The sequence below is a fragment of the Mustela lutreola genome, chromosome 15 (genome assembly GCF_030435805.1).
Source record: "Mustela lutreola isolate mMusLut2 chromosome 15, mMusLut2.pri, whole genome shotgun sequence".
NCBI classification, from domain to species: Eukaryota; Metazoa; Chordata; class Mammalia; order Carnivora; family Mustelidae; genus Mustela; species Mustela lutreola.
The window spans coordinates 40,559,437-40,570,041 of NC_081304.1; positions in this window are offsets into that span (position 1 = coordinate 40,559,437).

Here is a 10,605-nt window from a genome sequence, read left to right on the forward strand (position 1 = left end):
GAGGGAGCACATGACTGGGGGTGGGGAGCAGAAGCTCACCCTTCAGGTGTCCTCTCTGTGTCCTCTCAGTGGTCTGCCAGGCCCTGGGTCTGGTTTCGAAGAAGAGATGACAAATGTATAGTGTTGGTGGTAAGAAATATGAAATGAAGAACAATAATCAATTCTTCACAGATTGGGGGAGGAAGATTTGGGAGAGCAGAGGGAGACCAATTTATAGCCAAGGCCATCGTTTCTGGGTTGGTGGGCTGGACAGGGGCGACAAGATTATGGACTCAGTATGTCATGGGTGAGGATTTGCCTTTGTGCTGGTGACTAGACCCCCAGTGAGAGGAAGGTCTCGAAAGCAGAGGCTTAAGACCTGGCCCACATCCCTCCTTGCGCCCTTCCCTTCTGATACCTTACATTCATGTCAGGAAGCTTCCCTTGTCTTAAATATATGTGTGTGTCTATAAGGTTTTCTATTTTGTAATTTCGTATATAATTATATGGATTTACATAAATACCTTTATTTATATATAACTTCAATTAATAGACTTTATTTTTAGATTTTCAAAAAAACTGAGAAGACAGTTGAGTTTCCAGGCACCCTACGCCTGGTCTTCCTTTTTACTAACATCTTACGTTAATGTGGTACTTCCGTTACAATGAATGAAGCGATGATGCATTGTGATGAACTAAAGCCTATAGTTTATTTAGATTTTCCTAGGTTTTGCCTAATGTCTTTTTCTGTTCCAGGATCCCATCCAGGAAACCATGTTACATTTAATTATTAGGTCTTTTTAGGCTTTGCCTGGCTACTGTTGTGACAGTGTCATTTTTTTTATCCGGTTTATTTATTTATTTTTTAATTGCGGTGAAACCCACAAAACACATAGTTTAACCCTTTTTCGGCATACAGCTTAAGTACATTCGCACTGTTGAACAGTCATCACACTGTCCAACTTCAGAACTTTGTCGTCACCGCTGATGAAACCCCGGACCCCCTGTTAGTCTCCCTCCTCCCAGCCCATGGTAACCTCTACACTACTTTCTTTCTTTCTTTTTTAAAAAAGCATATTTATTTATTTTTTCAGTCGTCTCTACACCCTGCATGGAGCTTGAGCTCTTGACCCTGACCTGGAGAATCGCAGGCTCTTCCAACTGGCGCCCCCTGTACTGTTTTCTCTGTGAATCTGACTATTCTAGGTACTTCCCATAAGCAGCACCCGACAGCATTTGTCCTTTTGGTGACTTCCTGTTTTTGTTGACCTTGACGGTTTTCACGGAGAACTGGTCAGGTGTTTTGGAGGATGGCCCTCTATTAGAATCAGTTGGATGTTTTTCTCATGATGAGTCTGGGTGTTTGAAGTATGTTTATTTAACTCTGTGCCACACAAGATCCTATTGTGCTAAAGATTCAGAGAGAAGAGCCTCGGCTCTCAGCTTATGCTCCTTTTACAAGTGACACTGAATCTCAGATTTTACTTACTTGTCAGAGTCATGCAGTCCATCAGTGGCCAAGACGGCCCTTGAACTCATCCTTCTGACTTCGGAGCTGCATGGCCTCCTCTGTCCTTCCTTTCCCAGGCCAGCCACGGCCTGCTCCCCTCCCTCCTCCTGGGGGGCCTTCACAAGCAGTGGGACAGGGCCGGTCAGAGCTGGGCCGGCCGCCAGGTTCAGGGAAGGGGCGGGTAGGGGCCCTTCTGCATAACCAGCAGCAGCTCGCCAATGAGATTTTTTCTGCAAGTTTTATTCTTGAATTTGAAATACTTTATATACACACATGAGTGTATATAATGCATGGGGTCCGTTTAAAGAAAAATAAGCAAAATAAATACCCAGTGCCCAGCGCCTAACTTAGCAAAGACAGTGTTTCCAGTACTTTCTAAATGCCCTGTATGCCCCACATTCCACCCTTGCTACTCAGTACTCCTTGCAGGTGATCACCATCCCGAATTTTGTGTTTCTCACTCTCTCACTTGTCTGATTCATCTGGAGGGTGTTTTGGACTTGTAGTAAATAAAATCACACTGGATATATTATATTATTATTTGCTTTATTTTAAATTTTTTTTAAATGTATGGGGTGCCTGGGTGACTCAGTCAGTTGGGCACCTGACTCTTGATTTTGGCTCAGGCCATGGTCTAGGGGGCATGGGACCGAGCCCCACATCCGGCTTCACCCTCTGCATGGGGTCTGCTCGGGATTCACTCTCTCCTTTTCCCCCTGCCCATCCCTCACTGGTGTGTGTGCTCAAGCGCTCTCTCTCTCTCTCTCTCAATAGATAAATGAATCTTAAAAAAAAACCCAGTGTGTTTACAGTGTGATGTTTGACATTGTGTTTGTGGCGTTCACTTACGTGTGCGCTCTAACGGTTTTTCTTGAGGCCTTTTGGCCGGTTAGCATGAGCACTCTCAGCACGGGGAGGAGGACGTGACATCTGTGCGGCCCCAGGCCAGGCCACATGGACGTCTCTGTGCATCACACCAGCTCCTCCTATCTCGGGCGGAAGGTGTGTGAGTGTGCACAGAGCTGGCCCCACCGAGCCCAGAAAGCCCCAGAGCCCAGCTCCCACTGCATTCACCTTCCTGCCAGATTCTTCCTTTTCAGCAGTGGCTGTGCTGGGGATGGTGTCCTGTGTTCCAGGCTCAGAGCATCTGCTATTTGCCAGTGGTGGGGAAGGTGCAACACGTGCATTATGGTTACCGAGACAGGCCAACTTGGGTTGGAATCCTGGTTCTACTTCTTACCAACTGTGGTATCGTGTGCTGGTGACTTAATCTCCCCTCGCTGCTGTTTCCTCCTTTACCAACTGAGAACACCATCTATGTCTACAGGGTCATTAAATGAGAAAGAGTACATAAAGCATTAGCATTGTCCCTGGCACTCTGGACCCTAAGAACTGTTTTGGTTAGTTACTTTGACATGGTGGGAAGAACTGGGTTTGAAGCCAGAAAGACCTGGGTTTCGTCCTGATGCTATCACCTCTTCTTTGTAGTATTTGCCCTGTCTGAGCCTCAGTTTTCCCCATCTACAAGATGGTAATATGAATTTCTACTTCACTGGATTAATTGAACTAAAATATGTCACCACCCCTTGGCAGAAGGTAGTTGCTTCATAAATATCAGAGACGGTCATTATGTGAGACAGAGGGCCTTTGTTTTCACTAATGGGACATAGAGACTCAGTGACACACAGAGTAATCATTTCCTGTAGAGCACCCCAGATGTCAAATTTTTGAGTATTTATATTATTTTACCGACGCCTGGGTGGCTCAGTTGGTTGCACGACAGCCTTCGGCTCAGGGCATGTTCCCGGAGTCCCAGGATCGAGTCCCACATCGGGCTCCCAGCTCCACAGGGAGTCTGCTTCTCCCTCTGACCTTCTCCTTGCTCATGCTCTCTCACTGTCTCTCTCTCAAATAAATAAATAAAATCTTAAAATACATATATATTATCTTTAAAAAGAATATAAACATTTCAGAAAAGAGAAAAGGAGAAAACCCCCCAGAATTTCCCCAAGATCCCACCACCTGAACACAAGTTTTTTCATTGTGTGATGTACTTCTTTCCAAGACACTTTCGTGTGCACTTAATGAAACGGTTGTAATTGTCACCTATATGCATGCATGTCTGTGTTCTTTCTCCTTTGACGTGGAAGTACTGTGTCACGAACGTTTTCCCATGTTGCTACATGCTATTCATACTTGTGATTTTTTAATGGTTGCGTGCCTCTCTTAAGTAAGATCTTTTAGCATAAACTTCTCCAGTATTTCATCTTTTCTCCTAAGGATTTCAGAAGTCAAATCACTGGGTCACCTTTTATGGCTTTGGATTCAAAGAACCAAATTGCTTTCCGAAAAGGTGGTATCAATTTGCAATGCAGTCATGTCTGATAGAGCTCATCCGGCTGCATAGTCATTGATATTGGGTATTATAAGTAGCTTCTTTTGTTTTTTGTTTTTGTTATTTTTTTAAAGATTTTATTTATTTATTTATTTATTTATTTGACAGAGAGAGAGACTGAGATCACAAGCAGGCAGAAAGGCAGGCAGAGGCAGAGAAGCAGGCTCCCCATTGAGCAAAGAGCCTGACGCAGGCTCGATCCCAGGACCCTGAGATCATGACCTGAGCCGAAGGCAGCGGCTCAACCCACTGAGCCACCCAGGCGCCCCTCTTTTGTTTTTTTTCTTTAAAGATTGTATTTATGTATTTGACAGAGATCACAAGCAGGCAGAACAGCAGGCAGAGAGTGGGTGGGGGAGAAACAGGCTCTTCGCTGAGCAGAGAGCCCAATGCGGGGCTCTATCCCAGAACCCTGAGAGCATGACCTGAGCCGAAGTTAGAGGCTTTAACCCACTGAGCCACCCAGGCGCCCCGGTATTGGGTATTATAAACACAGTTTTCTTTTGGCTGATTTACGAACTGTTTTTTGTCTATTATTATTTTTTCCAGCAGTTGCCAAGCTGGAGAAAGTAAAAAGGGTTTAAGAAATCACAACAAACTTCATTAATGTAGAGTCATAGAGTCAAAAAGAGCTTAGGTAGTATATTAACTTCTTGTCTCTCTGATTTTACCCTATGCATTTAGACTGCAAAGATGGATGGATACTATATTTTAATTTAACATAATTTTATTAAAGTTTATTTTTTCTATTATAAGAAAAAATGTGATAAAAAAAGATTTATTTGAGAGAGAGCAAGAACACGAGCAGGAGGGTCAGAGAAAGAGGGACTCTCAAGCAGATTCCACACTGAGTGTGGACTCCAGTATGGGGCTCGATCCCACAACCCTAAGATCAAGACTTGAGCTGAAATCAAGAGCTGGATTTTAGCCAACTGAGGCATCCAGGAGCCCCGAGTAAAATGTGGTTATTAAAGACATTTTGGAAACTACAGAAAAAGTTGAAAGATCAATCATTTTTAGTCCTAAGGTTAACATTTTGGTACATTTCTTCATTTTCTTCCAGTATTTTTTCTCTAATATTTTCCCTTTTATGTAACTGAATATACTATATGTGTAATTTTTAACTTAACCTTTCTCACTTAACAGTATAATATAGGTATTTATCTATGTAACTATAAACATATAGACATCCTTTTCATAGCTCACATATTTTATTTTGTCTTTATTTGTAATTATTTTTATTTTTTTTAAAGATTTTTAAAAATTTATTTGAGAGAAAGAGCATGAGCAGAGGAAGTGGCAGAGGGAGAGGGAGCCAGTCTCCAGCAGACTTTGTGCAGAGCATGGAGCCCCATGTGGGGCTCGATCTCACCACCCAGGGATCAAGACCTGAGCTGAAACTTAGAGTCAGAAGCTTAACCGACTATATCACCCAGGTGCCTTTAGTCTTTTTTTTTTTTTTTTAAAGATTTAATTTATTTATTTGACAGAGAGATCACAAGTAGGCAGAGAGGCAGGCAGAGAAGGAGAGAGGAGGAAGCAGGCTCGCAGCTGAGCAGAGAGCCTGATGCGGGGCTTGATTCCAGGACCCCGAGACCATGACCCGAGCCTAAGGCCAAGGCTTTAACCCACTGAGCCACCCGGGTGCCCCACCTTTAGTCTTTTTTTTTTTAAAAAAAGGAAATACAGGGGCACCTGGGTGGCTCAGTAGGTTAAGCCTCTGCCTTCAGCTCAAGTCATGATCCCGGGGTCCTGGGATTAAGCCCTGTGTTGGGCTCTCCGATCAGCGGAGAGCCTGCTTCCCTTCCTCTCTCTCTGCCTGCCTCTCTGCCTACTGGTGATCTCTGTCTGTCAAATAAATAAAATCTTTAAAAAAAAAAAAAAAAGGGAAATACAGGGCATCTGGGTGGCTCAGTTGTTAAGCATCTGCCTTCCGCTCAGGTCATGATCCCAGGATTCTGGGATCAAGCACCGCATCAGGCTCCCTGCTTGGCAGGAAGTCTGCTTCTCCCTCTTCCTCTCCCACTCCCCCTGCTCGTGTTCCCTCTCTCACTGTGCCCCTCTCTGTCAAATAAGTAAATAAAAATATTTTTTAAAAATTACAAAGGAAACACATACTCATAATTAAAAAAAATTCACACAGTGCCAGGTGTACCTTGAAAAGTCTCTTTGCCAACCCTGACCTCAGTCACCCACCCCAGAGGAATGATTGTCATTGCTTGTTTGCACATCCTTAGAAAGTCTATGCATAGTCAAACACAAATGAGCTTTTTTTCCCACGCACGTGGTAGAATACCAGACATACTGTTTTGTACCTTGCTTTCTTGATTTTTTTTCACTGAATATATCTTGGCAATCATCCCCCAAATGCACATATGGTTTTGAGATGGTCTTTCTGTTTAACAGTCACTAGTATATATTGCACTGTAATGTATTATCCAGTCTCCCATGGGGGATTAGTCCTTCCTTTTGTTCTCACAGACAGTGTTTCAAGCAACAGACTTGCTCTTGGTACACATGGGTCAGTAATAGCTGTAGGATAAATTCCTGGCAGTGAAACTTTGCCATGTCAGCAGATTTGTTTTAAAAATGTATATTTTAGGGGCTCCTGGCTGGCTCTGTCAGTAGAGCACATGACTCTTGATCTTGGTGGTGTGAGTTTGAGCCTCATGTAGACTTTACTGAAAAATAAAATCTTTAACAAAATAAAATGTACACTTTAAAGTTTGATAGATACCATCAGGTAACCTTTCATAGGAGTTGTGCCAACTTAAAAACTCTGCCCAAGAACATATAAAAGTATGTGTTTCCCCATACCAGCGCCTCCACAGCGTTAACAATGCCTTTGATCTTTGACAAACTGGAAATCAAAAACGGTATTCCAATTTTACTTTAATATACATTTTTTTTTTCTTATAAGAAAGGCTGAATCACCTTTCAAAGCTGGTTATCTTTTGGTTCCTGAACCGACTAGAAACCATTCTGAAATTGCCGAAAAACTTCCCGTGGACAGAATTCACTGTCATGCATCTAACCGTTCCTCGTGTTTCCCTAAATTTTCACTGTTATAAATGATACCATAGTGAACAGCTTTTCTTGCATGAAGCTTCTTTAGCATTCTGTATTGTTTTCTTAGAATGAATTCCTGGAAATGAAATTTGTGGGTCAAAAGTTTCTGGCATTTAAAGACATTGCTCCTGGAAAGGCTTGTGCTCGATGGAACCCCCCCCCCCCAACAATGGACACACGGGCCAACTCACTTTCCCATCGCCAGCACCGACTTCCCATATTTCAAGGATCTCTCAGGACGCAGCTTCTGAAGACACATTGTGTGCTCTAATCCAGCATTAGCCTAACGTTAAAGCCAGGAGACTTTTTCCCCCTTTGTATCACGAACCAAATCCTTCCTTGTCAACCCGGGGCCCAGCTTTGTTCTGGAAGAACTCAGTTCTGCAGCAGAGAAGTCAGGGTCTGTTTTCCTTTCTTTGTAAAACTCCACGGCCAGGCTGGTATGAATCATTGTGGAAGAAAAACATTGCCATTGTTCCAAGAAATGCTCAAATGCTTCTGTACTGGCTTACCAATTGGAATGGATTGCCTATGGCCCAGGAGGCGTGGGGTGGTGGGGGGCAGCATGGGATGCCGGGCTCTGGCCAGGGAGGTGCTGTTAGATTCCCCCTCTTGCTGGGTGCGGCAAAGCCAGTGAGGGTGACGCTGGGCCAGGTGTCGTGTGTGCTAGGCGGTAGCAGAGCCAGTGTCTCTTGGAAGAATAGAGAGACATTTCCTTTTATCTGATCAACATCTTTTCCCTCTTTTGGTAACAGGGGCTTCTCCTACTCTTGCAAACTACCATATTGTGACCTAGCCCTGGCCTGTTAGACTCCCCCTTCCTCTTGTCTGGACCCAGAAAGGACCAGTCATTGTCCCTCTGGGATTTTTTTTTTTTTTAAGATTTTATTTATTTATTTGAGGGAGAGAGAGAGCAAGCGAGCCTGAGCTGGGCAGGGCTGAGGGGCAGAGGGAGAAGGAGAAGCAGACTCCCCATGTGCGGCTTCATCCCAAGACCCTGGGATCATGACACAAGCCGAAGGCAGATACTTAACCGACTGACCTACCCAGGGTGCCTCCCCTCCCGCAAACTGGAACTTTGATATGTATGAATGCCAGGAAAAAGAAACTTTGTTTTCCCATGAAGTTTGGCAATTTGGGATGCTTGAGGCTTAAGGCTGCTGGTAGTCCTTTTCTGTGCCATGTAGGAAATGCCATCTGCAGCACAAACCCGGGAGTACAGAGCTAAGGAAAGACATGCAGAGGTGAGGGAGGAGGGGCAGAAAAGAGCCCATCCTGATATCAGCCATTTGAATGCCTGTCTGAGCTGGATTTCTTTCTGCAGGTACCCGGGTGGGTGCGGGGAACTATAATTCACCTGGAGAGGCCAGAGAACTTGCATCTGAGAGGTGAGCAGAGAGTTCTAGAAGGGGGAGCCGAGGTCTGGTACTGGAGGAAGATATCAGTTGCCAGATTCAAACATCTTAGCTGCGTGAGATGATAGTCGGTATGGGGCAAGGGAAGAATTGGTGGCCGGGAGTCTGAGAAGCAAGTCAGGAAGTACAAAGCCAGAGAGATGAAAGAATCAGTTGCATTCATCTGGGCCCAAGATGGCCTTCAGTCATGTTTGCAGTGGGAATGACAAGGAAGGAAGCCAAGATTGTGAGGAAAATTGCAAGGAAAGAATCAGCAGGACTTGGTGACTGACTGGCAGCCTGTATTAGTCTGCTCGGGCTGCTGTAACAAAATACCACAGACTGGGCTGCTTAAACAGCAGATATCCAATGGCACACATCCACGATCGAGGTGGCAGCCATGCTGGCTCCTGGTGAGGCCTCTCTCCTCACCTTGAAGATGGCTCCATCTTGCTCTGTGCACACTTGACTTTTTCTCTGGGCATGCTTGGCGAGAGGGAAAGAGACCTCTGGTGCCTCTTCCTCTCTCATAAGGATGTGGGTCCTATCTGATCAGGGCCCCCACCCTTGTTAACTTGACCTCCATAAAGGTCCCATCTCCAAATATGGTTACCCTGGGGGTTAGGGCTTCAACATATGAATTTTGAGGGGGCCACAGCTCAGTTCAAGACAATAACCAAGTAGAAATAAGTTTTTGGAGCAGGATGACTGATTTGTTTGCTTTTTTCTTTCTTGTGCCTTGAAAAGATACTTGTAATCCCAAGTACAGGTGATTTTAAAAATTTTGTTCTTGGGGCACCTGGGTGGCTCAGTTGGTTAAGCGGCTGACGGTTGATTTCAGCTCAGTTCATGACTCAGGGTCCTGGGATGGAGCCCTGTATCAGGCTCTGTGCTCAGTCGGGAGTCTGCTTGAGGATTCTCTCTCTCCCCTGCCCTCTCCCCTTCCTGCGCAGTCTGTCTCTAAAATTAATAAATAAATATTTTAAAAAATTCTGTTCTTTTTACTTATCGTAATATGATAACCATTTTCCCATATTGCCGTGTAGAGTTCATGACCATCATTTTTGAAGGCTACATTGCATTCCTGGGAGTACCCTATTGTTATTCCTCATCTTTATCTTAACTAGTTTCCCTCAGCTAGCCAACTAAAGTCAAGCCCTGTTGTCTGTCCTTCCTTTATCAAGCTCTTAGTCTGCATTGCTTTCTTCCTGATGGCCAACGTCCTGCCTTAAGGTTAGGTTATTGCGTAGCAGGGGCTCACTCACAGGCCCAGGGGTCATTCTGCCCTTAATTGTGCCCAACCCCACTCACCCAACACAGAGAACACAAATAAATCTTAATGCTATGTTTTTCATGGCCCTCTTCTACCCTAACATTAACTGGATGATAAAGTCCAAACTCTCTTGTTAGTCAATTGAAGTCTGGCACCATCTAACATTAACCTAACTTAGTTACCGCTCACCCACTCTGTTTCCGTATGAACCTTTTCCGGAGTCCCATAGACCCCTGACTCTCGATCCAACATAACCCGTTGTTCCCAGTTTATGCACTTAACTTCATCTAGATGTCCTTATTGTTGATCTAGCTCTATACAGGTTGGTTTATCAAAACATATTTACCGAGTGCCTGGGTGGCTCAGTGGGTTAAGCTGCTGCCTTCGGTTCAGGTCATGATCTCAGGATCCTGGGATCCAGTCCCGCATCGGGCTCTCTGCTCAGCAGAGAGCCTGCTTCCCTCTCTCTCTCTCTGCCTGCCTCTCCATCTACTTGTGATTTCTCTCTGTCAAATAAATAAAATCTTTAAAAAAAAATATTTACCTGCATATTTGACTTTCCCACTAGACCATGACGTCCCTGCAGGTAAGGACTGTGACTGACTCATTTCTATAATTTCGGTACCAGCACACAGCCCGGACTCCAATCCTGGCTCTGTTGTGTACAAGCTGTATGACACTGGACAAATCACTTAAAATCAAGCATCGGGGGGCAACTGGGTGGCTCAGTGGGTTAAAGTCTCTGCCTTCAGCTCAGGTCATGGTCTTAGGGTGTTGGGATCAAGCCCTGCATCAGGCTCTCTGCTCAGTGGGGAACCTGTTTCCCTCTTACTCTCTGCCTGCGTCTCTGCCTGCTTGTGATCTCTGTCTGTCTAATAAATAAATAAACTCTGTTAAAAAAATACAGTAAAAAAAAAATCAAGCATCGGTTTCCTCCTCCGTAAAACTGGGAACATAATGGCACCTATTTCCTATGGCTACTGTG